General features: G+C 27.8%; 1 protein-coding gene across 2 annotated transcripts in view; it reads left to right on the top strand.

Moving 5' to 3' along the window:
• The first annotated feature begins 1,838 nt into the window (after positions 1–1,838).
• LOC142319554 (MKRN2 opposite strand protein) overlaps positions 1,839–12,825 on the top strand; it is a 55,813-nt gene continuing 44,826 nt past the window's right edge. Inside the window, exon 1 of one of the 2 annotated variants that reach the window (XM_075356948.1) lies at positions 1,839–1,970. The gene's annotated coding sequence lies outside the window, so the exon portion shown is untranslated. Of the gene's footprint in view, positions 1,984–12,825 lie in introns of both variants that reach the window. The other variant, XM_075356947.1, reaches the window with a different exon arrangement.

Here is a 12,825-nt window from a genome sequence, read left to right as displayed (position 1 = left end):
TTTTATTAAATGTTTCACGAGTGCTGGTGGTGAACAAAACTATCACAAGAAAACGACTGGCCAACGCTTTGCATAATGAACAGTTGTCCAAAATAGTATCTATGTCGTTTTTTGACTGCTACAGCGTTTTTGACTCCATAGAAATGATTAAATAGTCGATTTTATAGATTATTGTGCTACCATCACCCTTTCTAAAAACCAGTACCTATATTATTCCTTCCAAACATTTTTTAGAGCAAATAGAATAAACATTTAAATTTTGAATTGTCTTTATTACATGCAGATGGTGGGACGTCAAAATTAAAACAAAGTTATTTGCGATAAACTTGTTTCAAAGTTAAAGATAACGACGGGTTTATTAGCTTTAAATTTCTGATAAACGCTAGGATATGAAAATATATATTGTATGTTTGTAAAATTTATAAAATTTCTTGTACATATAAATTTCTGCGGATTTTAGTTTATCACACGTTAAACTGTTTTATTAACCGTAGCACAATTCAGAAGACTTTATCCACTTTCAAAAAGTACAGTGGTTTTTTATAAATACTTGAATATAAAAATATTCCAATTTTAAAGGTTGCTGCAACTATAAAATCTGTAAACAATTGCTATCAAATTTTTAAACGATTTAGAATTTAATTAGCAACATATATTTATACGAATGTATAATTTTTTTTTAATGTAATTGAATATGTAAAATATATATATTGGTTATTGCATTAAAAAACACAACAGTCCTTTTTAATTAAATAAATAAGCGTAATCGTATGCATGTCAAATAAAATATCTACTTTAATACCTTGCGTTTAATATATAAACTTGATTAAATTCTTCTAGATTGTTGAAGCAAGTCAGTTATTTCTATTTGTAAACAGTTTTAAGTTTGTGTACCACTTCGTTTCTGTAAACACTTAATGAGTATGTACTTAAGTAGATAACAAAAAGATACACACAAATTCATCCATCAATAAAATAATTTAAAAGTAATATTGATTCCCCATTCCAACCAGAAGAATATATATGATTGATTAAATTGAAAAACAGTGTTAGATATAGAAAAATGGAATTCATGAATTCAATAAAATGAATCTGAACTATTCGAAGAAATTTAAGGAATCTTTTAAAATTAATAAAAATAAATAAATTCACCAAAAAAACAAATATTTTTTTAAACTTAAAACAAATAATTTTTTTAAAGATTTTAATTAATTTACTCGTATTTATTGATAAAATAATAAGGTCATTTTTACTTTTGTATTTAAACGTAAATTACAGGAAATTAAAAAAAAAAAATCACAAAAAATACTTCAATGCTATACATCTGAAATTTTAACACTGAAACGGTTTCTAATTCTAGTAAACAGACTACTTAAATAATGGTGTAATGAATCTAAAAATACTTAAATAAGAACTGTAACTATTCTTGTAATTCTAAATTCTAGTTAAGACATCTGCTTAAAACAGTTGGTTATTTTATTTTTTAAGGTATAAACTTTTATAGCGGTTTTGATCTGACCTTAGTAGCGTAAAGACTAATAAAAAGGAATAATTTTTTTCAATTTTTTACTTTTATTTTAGTAACATACCAGCTTTAAAGCCAATACTATTTAAAAGATATGTATATACTCTACTCTTATTATTATTTCATATTAACTATTTATTATTTTTTTAATTATTAATGTAAATATTTTATCTTTTTATCCTCATCTTTTCAATAAATAAAAAAAAAATAATAAAAAAACAACTGCCATGTACATTGAAATTGTTATCTTTGTTAGTATTGTATAATGAAATTATCCGTAAAGTCCTCTATTGACATTGGGTTGGGTGATGTAAAGGCATAGGTAGAATGACGTACCGTTGTGGATGGAGTTAAATGCAGTTACTAGCTCACATTACGCTGGTTCCACCTGGCACTGTGCACCACAGTTCAGCAATCAATTGTAACTGATTTACATCTGGACCAGGTACCAACTCATAGTGCGTATACATAACCTATATATTTATTGATTTTACGCACATCTGTTTTTTAATACATTTAAAGTATTTATATAATATATAATACTGTAAAAGAAACATTTTATAAAAAAGTTGTAAATATTTTTAAAATTTTCTGCACTTAATCCATTTAATAAGAGATATTGTTGTAATCATGCACGCTTTCTTACTTACTGATTAAATATATAATTATTAATGTCCGTATATTTTTATCATAAATTTTTCTAATGCTTTTTAAAAAAAATTATACAATCTAAAAATCTTTTTATAATCTATTTTCAAACTATTATTTTAAAGGTTTATTTATGAACTTCTTAACTACAAAATCATTTTTTACATTTATTCTGAATAACTTAACTTTTTCTTCTAATCGCTTTACTGTAAACATGAAATACTCATATTTTATGTTATCATATTTTTCTACGTTATTATTTCTTGTACGAAGTAAAGGAGATATTGTGATCGCCAAAAATTTTGGTTTTCAAATTTCAATGGAAATATCCATTTTGACCATTCCTGAATCCACTTTGACTAGTTTCGGCGTGACGTAACTCGCATAACTCAAAAACGATTGGGTATAGGATGTTGGAATTTTGGATGTAGGACTGTTCTAACATCTAGTTGTGCACCTCCCCTTTTCATTGCAATCGACAGGACCAAAAGTGTCCAAAAAAGCCCAAAATCCAAAACAATTTTGGATTTTGGACTTTTTCTTAATTGCAGTAATAAGCCCTCATTGAGAGCTTTTCAACGATATATCATAACTGGTACTTATTTTCATTGGTTTCGAGAGTTATAGCCAAATAAAATTTTAATTAATGAAATATATGGATCTTACAAGGGGAAGGCACATCGATTTAAATCGGACTTCATCTCCTTTTTTTAACTTTTTTTATTTTAATTTAAATATATTGATTTATTTATAATTATTAATCTCTGATTGTAAAAGAAAATTACGATAAATAATAATTCAATAACAATAAAAAAAAAAGTGTAAAAATATTAGAAGTTATTAATGAAATAAAATTTTATGTACTTTTCATTTAAAAAAAATATGTATATGTAATTTAATAGGCTTAGAAGGAAGTCGTGTAGTGTCTACATCAGATATTTTTCTATCATAAAAATTATCTTTTTCTTTCACAGACTAATTGTAGTTTATTTAAAACTCGATTAATATGTTTCTTTTCATTCAAATTTTTTCGAATTAATTGAAGTTTTTTTTTAAGTTTAAAAAGGAAGAAATTTACCTAGCTGTACTTAAGTCATGTTACAATTTTATAAATTGAACTCAACATTATCTCTCTGATTCATTATTAAAGATTGAATTAACATTCTTTTGTTTGACAAAAATTTTGTTTTTTTTTTCATATATATATATATATATTTATATAAATAGCCCAGAAAGGAGTACATTCATTTTTTGTTTCACGTTATATCTCAATGCTTCACGGTCATGGTACCCGTAAAGCACTTAAATAAATGTGACAACGATCAAAATTGCTTTTTCTGAGACTAAACATATTTATTATATTGCCAGTTCCTGAGGTGAATAGTAGGTATTTCTTTTATGTTAAATATTACTTGCATTTCAAAGGGTTTGATATACTGATATACAAGAATGATCTGGTTCAGTGAAGAAAATAACAAACAAGTAATCATTTACTCCTCATTTTCTTTATAAGAGTGGCATGAGAAATTTCTTTTTATCGAGAATGGTTTTACTTTTACAGTGTTGTCTTTCTCGTATCACATTACCTTTAACTGATAATGCATAACATTTATTACAAACTGGTATGTTGTTTCATTGTTAATGTATTCATTAAAAAAAAAAATTATGAAAGTAAAAAAGTTATAAGTAATTATTTAAATAATAAACATTAAAAGATATCTTCACAATTAATAATGAAAAAAAAAAACAAAAAAAAAAACACACATACGTTGTAAAACAACATAGTATTACTTTGGAAAAGTACAAAAGTATAATGTATTAAATATATCAAACGTATATTGTAAATAATATATTATAGAATATAATATCTAATGAAAATATTACACAATGATATAAATATACAGGACTACAAAATGTAATGAGTGTTATGATTACTACTCGAATTGTATACAGCACTAATGCACTTCGTAATGCTATGTATATTGTTGCGTATTCGCGGGTCGATCAGGATACTGACAAACAATTAAAAAATAAACGAATCAAAAATAATAATAATGACAATAACAATAATAAACAACTAACAATAATAATAAAATTTCGATAATAATAATAATAATCAATAAATTACATACAAAATAGAATTTCAAGTAAAGACAGCATTTATTTAGGGGGAGTTAAATAATAAAAAAAAAAAAATCAGTTAAAAATCTATTACGGACATTACACGACTTCCTTGTACACCTATTAAATTATATATACACATTTTTTTAAAATGAAAATTACATAAAATTTTATTTCATTAATAACTTCTGATATTTTTTCTTATTTTTTTCTTGTTATTATTGAATTATTATTTATTATATTTTTTTTTTTACAATCAGGGATTAATAATTATTAATCGATCAATATTTAAATTAAAAAAAAGATAAAGAAAAAAGAGATGAAGTCGCATTGGAACCGATGAGCCTTCTCCTTGTAAGATCCAAATATTTCATTAATTAAAATTTTATTGGGCTATAACTCTGGAACAAATGAAAAGTATCATAAGTACCACTTATGATATCTCATTGGAAAGCTCCCAATGAGGGCTTATTACTGCAGTTAAGAAAAAGTCCAAAATCCAAAAATTTTTGTATTTTGAGCTTTTTTGGTCGCGTCGATTGAAATGAAAAGGGGATGTGCACAACTAGATGTTAGAACTGTCCTAAATCCAAAATTTCAACATCCTATGGCTAATCGTTTTTGAATTATGCGAGATACTAATCAAGAATAAGACGTCACACCGAAATTAATCAAAATGAATTCAGGGATGGCCAAAATGGATATTTTAGTTGAAATCTGAAAACTGAAATTTTTATCGATCACAATACTTCCTTTTCAAGGAAGTAAAATCATGATAAATGTAAAGACATGATAATGACCGCTAATCTTAACACTTTTTTGAACACTTTTGTTCCAGTCTTGTATTAACTACCAGGTAAGACAAATCTAAAGTTCATTCACTGCAAATATCTTTCCTATTTAACATAGACGTATCCTAACAATTTATGAATGAATTTAATACTGTATGCCTTTCACTAATTGTCTATCAGTAATTTACTGAACAACTTCCTGCATTCACCTACTGTCCGCACTGGAATGCTTGAGACGTCACTTAAATCGCGTTGAACACCCTGCATCACTACACACTTCATCACGCTTCATACTCGGTTCTTAGTGAACTTAACTTACTGGTTCTGGAGTATTTATACTAGTATCCTATAATCTGCTGAACTTTTCTTTCTTTTTCCTGTTTAGCCTCCGGTAATTACCGTTCAGATACGATGTGTACCGTTTACGTAAGTACGGTGTGAGCTGAGATCAAGCAGTTTCAAAAACCAAACAAATCATATTCAATATTAATGACTACTACTCAGTTAGCGTCCCATCTGACACGATATCAACATAACCTTTTTTTTTCTGTTCAACCTAAGGGAATTACCGTCAGGTATTACTTCAGAGGATGAATGAGGATGATATGTATGAATGTAAATGAAGTGTAAAACCCAACCACCAAAGAACACCGGTATCCACGATTTAGTATTTAAATCCGAGTAAAAATAACTGACTTTACTAGGATTTGAACGCTGGAACTTTCAACTTCCAAATCAGCTGATTTGGGAAGATGCATTCACCAGTAGACCAACCCGGTGGGTTATGACCTGCTTAACTAGATCCAATTTCCTTAACTGTTGAAGCGTGAGAACTATCGTCCGTGCCCTTACATTTTCCCAAAAATTCCTCCTGGTCCGGTAACGCTTTTCATTTAACAACATCTGTTGGAGGCGTGGCATGGGCACTATTATAAAAACAACATTGTTAAACGGACCTGTTAGCGTTAGAAAAAAGGATCCTTTCTGAATTCCTTTCATTGTTATTTTTTACTGCTTTCTTCTTAATCGATAGGGATCCTTTAATCAAGACCATTATACTGGCCTTTTTACAATATAATATATATATATATATGATGTTGTATTTACTCGTAATACTACCAGAAGCACCTATGATTTTAGAACAGCTGAATCAATTTTCATTAAAGAAGTTCATCAAACTAGTCATTAAAGACTAGCCCAGTCTTACAAGTGACACTGAGCAGGTGAAGATTTGAACAGAAAACCAAAGTACCGGTTGAAATACAATAATTTTTCCGAATTTAAAATCAAAATTGATTGAAATTCCTCATGTAGCATGAATATGTTGTTAAAAAGAGGAGCTAAAAAAATTATCCATTAATATATTTTGTAATTAAAGTATTTATAAAAATATGATGTGGACACCACATGACTTCCTTGTACGCCTATTAAATTACATATACGCATTTTTTACAATCAGAGTTTAATAATTATTAATAAATCGATATATTTAAATAAATAAAAAAGTGAAAAAAATTAGTTAAAAACAAAAAAAAAATGAAGTCGAATTCGAATCGAGTGCCTTCCCCTTGTACCTTATAAATATTTGATTAATTAAAATTTTATTTCGCTATAACTCTGGAACCAATGAAAATAAGTACCACTAATGATATATCGTTGAAAAGCTCTCAGTGATGAGGGCTGATTACTGCAGTTAAGAAAAAGTTCAAAATCCCCCTAAAAATTGGATTTTGAAATTCTCTTGCAATGAAATTCTCTTGTAACTTCATTTTCACAAAATTAACGTATTCATTTATACTCATATATATTTTTAATGAACGAATTGTTAAGCTCTTCGTAAAATATATTTTAAAAGCAACTTTGGCAACACAGCAACACATATTTAGAAATTTTTAAATATCTGAAAATTATTTAAAAAACATTTATTATTTTTGCGGCTCTTGTAGGCAAATCCGATCCAGAGAATCTCGCCATCCGAAATTATACAGTAATACATATTTTATTAAGTTTTTCCTACTATTTTTCTTAACAATATCCAATATCTTATTAAATTTTTCGCGTGTTGTTTGTATTGACGTAATTTAGTAATAAGAAGGCATTTCCATGCACGAATTTTTTTGAAAAAACTTGAAACCTCACAAAATCATTTTTTTAAAATTAAAACGTAATTTGTGTCCCAAATACGAATTTTTCAAGGTTAAGTAAAATGTAAATAAAAAACAAATCTTCTAGAAGGCAGTTCGTCATAAATCCACGAAATTTTGGCATATTTGGATCCAAAAAGGGATGGTCACCATGTAGGGTAAAATAAACTCAGGTAAATCCCAAGACTCCTGTTATTATTAATAGGGGTGAAAATTAAGTCTATAAAAATGAAAATTAAATTATTCCTTTTATAATATAATTATACAGAAATTGTGGTAGTTATAATGTGTATAGGTTAATTTTAGTTTTATTGAAACTCATTCTTATCTGACCATTTAATTTATGTTTACAATTTCCGTTTTGGAACTAAGTTTTCGAGTCCATAGCAACTGGAATCCAATAATGACAATGTTATTTAATTACAGAACTTTGCTCTCAAAATTGTAAAATAATAGAAAAATTACATAGCTTACATAATAATAATAATAATAATAATAATAATTATTATTATTATTATTATTATTTAACACTTAAAAGCTATGTAATTTTTCTATTATTTTACAATTAATAATTTTATTATTTTTATTAGAAATATTCACTTTGTAGGTGAGTAAATAAAAGGTTGTTTTTTAATCATCATAAGAATAAATCATAAATTGAAAGGTAAAACGAATTGAAATTAACTATCTATTAACATAATATTTACATTTTGTTGAATTGTTTTGTACATAATACACTCATGGATGTTATGGCTGACAACAGAGAGAATGAATTTTTATCGGTCGAAAATGATCCCAAATTTTTGTATTCTCAACATTTTGAAGTCTATTGAGTCCGTAACCGTAATTATTAATACTTTGTATAAAATATAATTTTCTGATACATATATATGTATTTTATGCATGTGTGTATTTATTTAAATGTAAATGTCTATAAGGATGTACAAGCATATTCATACAGGGATTATGAACTGGATTTTATTTGACTTTAATTTAAAATTATAAATTTTGTTTTAGCTAATGCATTGAGGGAGGGTATGTATTCTATTAAATTAGGGGGTCATTAGGTAGGGGAAAATAATGGGTGTATACTAATATCGACTGAGTTTGGACGTTATGAAAATTTAATTTCGGAGTCTTTTTTTTACTTTCAAAAATAATTCATCAAAAAAACTATTTCAAAAAATCATTAAATCAATCCCATAAAAAAATCTATTTTTATGAATTTATCTAACTTTTCCCCACATCTAATTATCAACTTGACCTTTTTTTATTACTTTTTTTTTTCTTAAACTGGTATTATCAGATTGGCAATATTTTCAAAGTTTATTAGAGTGCTTGGTAATAACGATTTTAAATATTTTATAAAATTAAGCTATTATTTTAAAATACCCTAATTAGGTTATTTCAGGTCGTTATTAAAACTAAATTTTATAATATATAAAAATAAATAAATACCTTAAGATACCACAAGATTGATTTTATGTTTACTGGTTTAACAAATTAGTCCAGAGCTTTTTTTACCCACATATTGGACAAAAGTACGGCATTAATTTCGGTTTGATTGGGGACGGGAAGGAGTGAAATTCAATTTTCTTTACGTTTTCAGGTATAAGGAGGACGAAAATACCATTCAATTAAAGGTTATTTATATATATATATATATATATATATATATATGTGTGTGTGTGTGTAAAACAGGAATATGCATAAAATCTATGGCTCGAAAGTCTCCAAAACTCAATTTCATTGAAATTTGAATATGCTGTATCTGAAGTTGTGCGTGAGAAAATTTGATGAAGATTGGTTGAGTCCTTCAGTTACGCTCAATCTAAGGTCGAAAACAGTCAATTTAACCCTCAATTTGAAGTTATTTTGACTTTGTATTGGTATATTTCTCATACGCGGGTATGCACTGAGTGACAGTACCGAATGAAAAAATAATTTTACAAAATAATGTAACGGAAGACAATTTTATTGTGAGTTTTTTAAATTAATTTAAAGAATTTTTTAAATTAATTTTTTGTATTAGTTGATAAGAAAGAAAAAAAGATAAGGTAGTAAGAATAAAAATAATTCACACCTTTATGATGAACAATTCAGTTTAAGATCAAAGCAAATGACTGAAAAGTTCAACACTACTCTAAGTTTTTATTATTTTTACCAAAACCATTCGAAGCTTTTTTATTATTGTCGCGTTAAAATAATAACTAAAATAATATAACTTCCCTTTGAAAAAAAAAAATTAATTATTAATCCTCAAACAAACATATTCCAACGATCAGTTTGCAAGAAATATTGCCCATTTTAAGTATAAATAATATTTACTGAAAGTACAAACATTGTTATACAAACAGATAAATTTAAACAGGTTTTATGATACAGGAATATTTCAAGTTGTTATTCGGTATCGCTTTAATAAACAATTCTTGTTTTGATGTAGAATTTATAAACTGACATAAATCAATACTTCCATTATTATCTTAACCTGTGAAAAAGAAAATAGCTTTTTCCACAGTGAAGAAAGACAATAAAGGAATTACATGAAAATTTTATGAACTAAGTTCAATGACTTGTGGTTTTAGTTATACATAAGTGAACGGAATACGCTATATCTCTTTAATGAAACAATAATACAAAAATCAATAATTGAGTTTATACATAATGTTTTAATGATTAATATATGGTAGATAATTAAAAGAATAACGGGCGAAATTATAAGAAATTTACTTTTTTTTTAAGTAATTAATATTACTCGTATTTTCAGAAAACAATGGGTAAAACCAAGAATGATAATAAAAGAATAGTGTTGGATTTTATTATTCAACTTTAATTTTTTTTAAATAAACAATTTATTGTTTAAATATATATATATATATATATATATATATATATTTATTTATTGTTAAACAAAATAAATAAAAATAAAGAAATGGATTAAACAAAATAAATTTGAATAATGATATCTCTTCCTACGCACGTAGTATCAACAGCTAGCTAGCGTCTCTGCCATCGATTTGGAAGGTTTTAATTACAAATCGCGGTAAATTTGATATTTCTTACACTACACAAAATTTAACCGTTAGAAATCACTGTAATTTGATGGTGGCCTGTAGTCGGTAGAGAAAATAAACAAATAATCCTAAACAGAATAAGGACAAAATATTACACAACATAAAAATCCAAAAGAAATTCCTTCTACGAAAAATTCTAAATTGTAATTAATTTTCATAACTGGGAAAAATATGATTTCTAATTGTAGGATTCTCCGGTAATAGTCATATTAGTTTTGATCAATAATAAACAATATATTTTAAAAAAAATCAGAGAGAGTAATGAACCTTGTTAGATTTGTAAAACATAGGAGAAAATGTAATATTTTTTAAATGTTGTGTATTCAAACAGGTCAAATTAATTATTACACAATTTGATCTTATTTCTTGGGTATTTTTAATATCCCAACTATTATAACTTTAATATTGTATAAAGCAGTCACATTTATAAAACAATTACGTTAAATTCTTAGGCTAACGTTATTAAAAAAAATAAAATAAAAATGAAAATGAGACAACTTGAGCCACCATAATATGTCTTATGATCACACTTTAACAATCATTTAAAATTTTGTAACTACTAGTGTTTATCAAATGGGTGTTAAGTCCTAATTTATTTCATTAAACATATAAAACGGACGTATAAAAAATAAATTATTATTAAAATTCACCGTTGTTGATCTTGGAACATCTTAAACAATAAATTACAATTAAATTAGTATAAATTGTGTACAATAAATTAATATGAAACCTGTTGTTACAAGGAACTTGAAATTTTATTAGATTAATTACTGCAGGAAATTCGATTCGATTATTAAAAATTGTATAAATTATCATCAAGCAGAAGATCTTCCTCCTGATCAGCAACAAATTAATGGAAAATATATTTCTCAAGTACTCCGTTGAGCATTCCAAAGGACAGGTGCACTTAAATTTTTTCAGGTACCTTAAAAATTATTTTTAACAATCTTAATGTCATGAATATATTTATATTGATAAGGTCTCTCTTCCGCAACTACCTGTGCGGTAGAAACAGGGCAAATGACTCCTACTGCCTTTACTGCGGCGACGGGTACCCCAGAACACGTGGTGATCTGGTGCCCGCAGTGGGATGAATACCGTTTAGCTTGCTCGGCGATTACCGGACCGTTCAGCGTGGAGAACATCTTCGCCACCATGTTGCGGAGCCCCAAGAGTTTTGATGCCATTGCAGGGTTCGTGACGAGGGTTTTTCAGGAGAAGGATCGGGGGGCTCGGGGATGAGGGACAGGCCTCTGCGGAGCTGCCGTTCGCACGTGCTTGCACGAGTGGGCGGTAGCGATGAAGTACGGAGACTCTCGCACCCCCCGAGAGAAAAAGATCGTGACCCGGCGGGGATGTTCCACTCGGGGTGTCCCCCTTAGAGGCATTGGCGTAAAGACCGAGTCCCGGCTCGCGGAGTGGTGACCCAGGGACGGCATAGCCGAGCCTGGTGGATCCTATTCTGGGGGTTTGAGGAGGGCGCAAAGTGAAATTACACCGGCGGCCCGAGACGTGGAGGCCCATTAAAGTAAAGGACACTCCCCTGGGCTGTGTAATACTTAACTGCAGGATTCGGCCCGGAGGAGAAGAAAAAATAAATAAAAAAAGGTCTCTATATGACTACCCCGTGCTCTAGAATACTCCTGACTAATCCATTTTATAATTTTGTTATAATATCATTATACTGTATAGATTTTTAAAGTAAAATTTTTATCCGCTAGCTGTTATTTGATACGTATGTTTCTTACACGTAAGGCAGGGACCAAGCAGTACTTCGACGTCTTTTATCTCTGAGACTATTACAAGTTGTTTATTATTTATTAGACACCTGTAATTATTATATTGTGATTTACGATAAATCATAATAATAAATGAAAACTATACATTTACCTATATTCAACTAACTTAACTTAATTTGTCTTATATTTAACTTAGTAACCAAACTTAATACAGCTATGTTATCAATATCAATTGAAAGAATCTGTAATCTTCGTAATACCTGACCGGTCTGTAAATTTTCACGAATCGGCAAACAATATTTATTTCGATTTACCAATACTTGAAAGTAAATCATTAATAAATATAAAAAAAATTAGAGTCAAAGTTGCTCTCTATTATACTGCCGATCTGCTACTGTCTATATCTGTCTAGATATTTCATATTTGAAGGGTACATACAAGGTTCGCCCTTTCAAATAAATTTTGAAGAAAGTTATATCGTCTAGATATTCAACACATTGTAACACTTTTAAAAGAAAATTTTAATCCATCAAATTTCTTTTTAAAATCAAGAACAATAACATAATACGAGAATTACTATTCAGTTCATGAGTTGCTAAAAAGAAGAAAAATTTGTCACAATGGAAGGATCGGGTATAAAGCAATGTTGAAAAGAGAATAAATATGCACTTAATACTGTTAAAACTCTTTTTCTAAACTATATATTCAAATATTTTTGCATAAAAATTAATAATAGAAATGGGTCTGTAGTTTCTCTTGATTTTTCAGAGTTAGTATCGAAGT

This window comes from Lycorma delicatula, chromosome 2 (genome assembly GCF_047948215.1).
Source record: "Lycorma delicatula isolate Av1 chromosome 2, ASM4794821v1, whole genome shotgun sequence".
Lineage (NCBI taxonomy): Eukaryota > Metazoa > Arthropoda > Insecta > Hemiptera > Fulgoridae > Lycorma > Lycorma delicatula.
The sequence above is the reverse complement of the archived record's forward strand: the minus strand, read 5'-3'. Positions and strand labels throughout refer to the sequence as shown.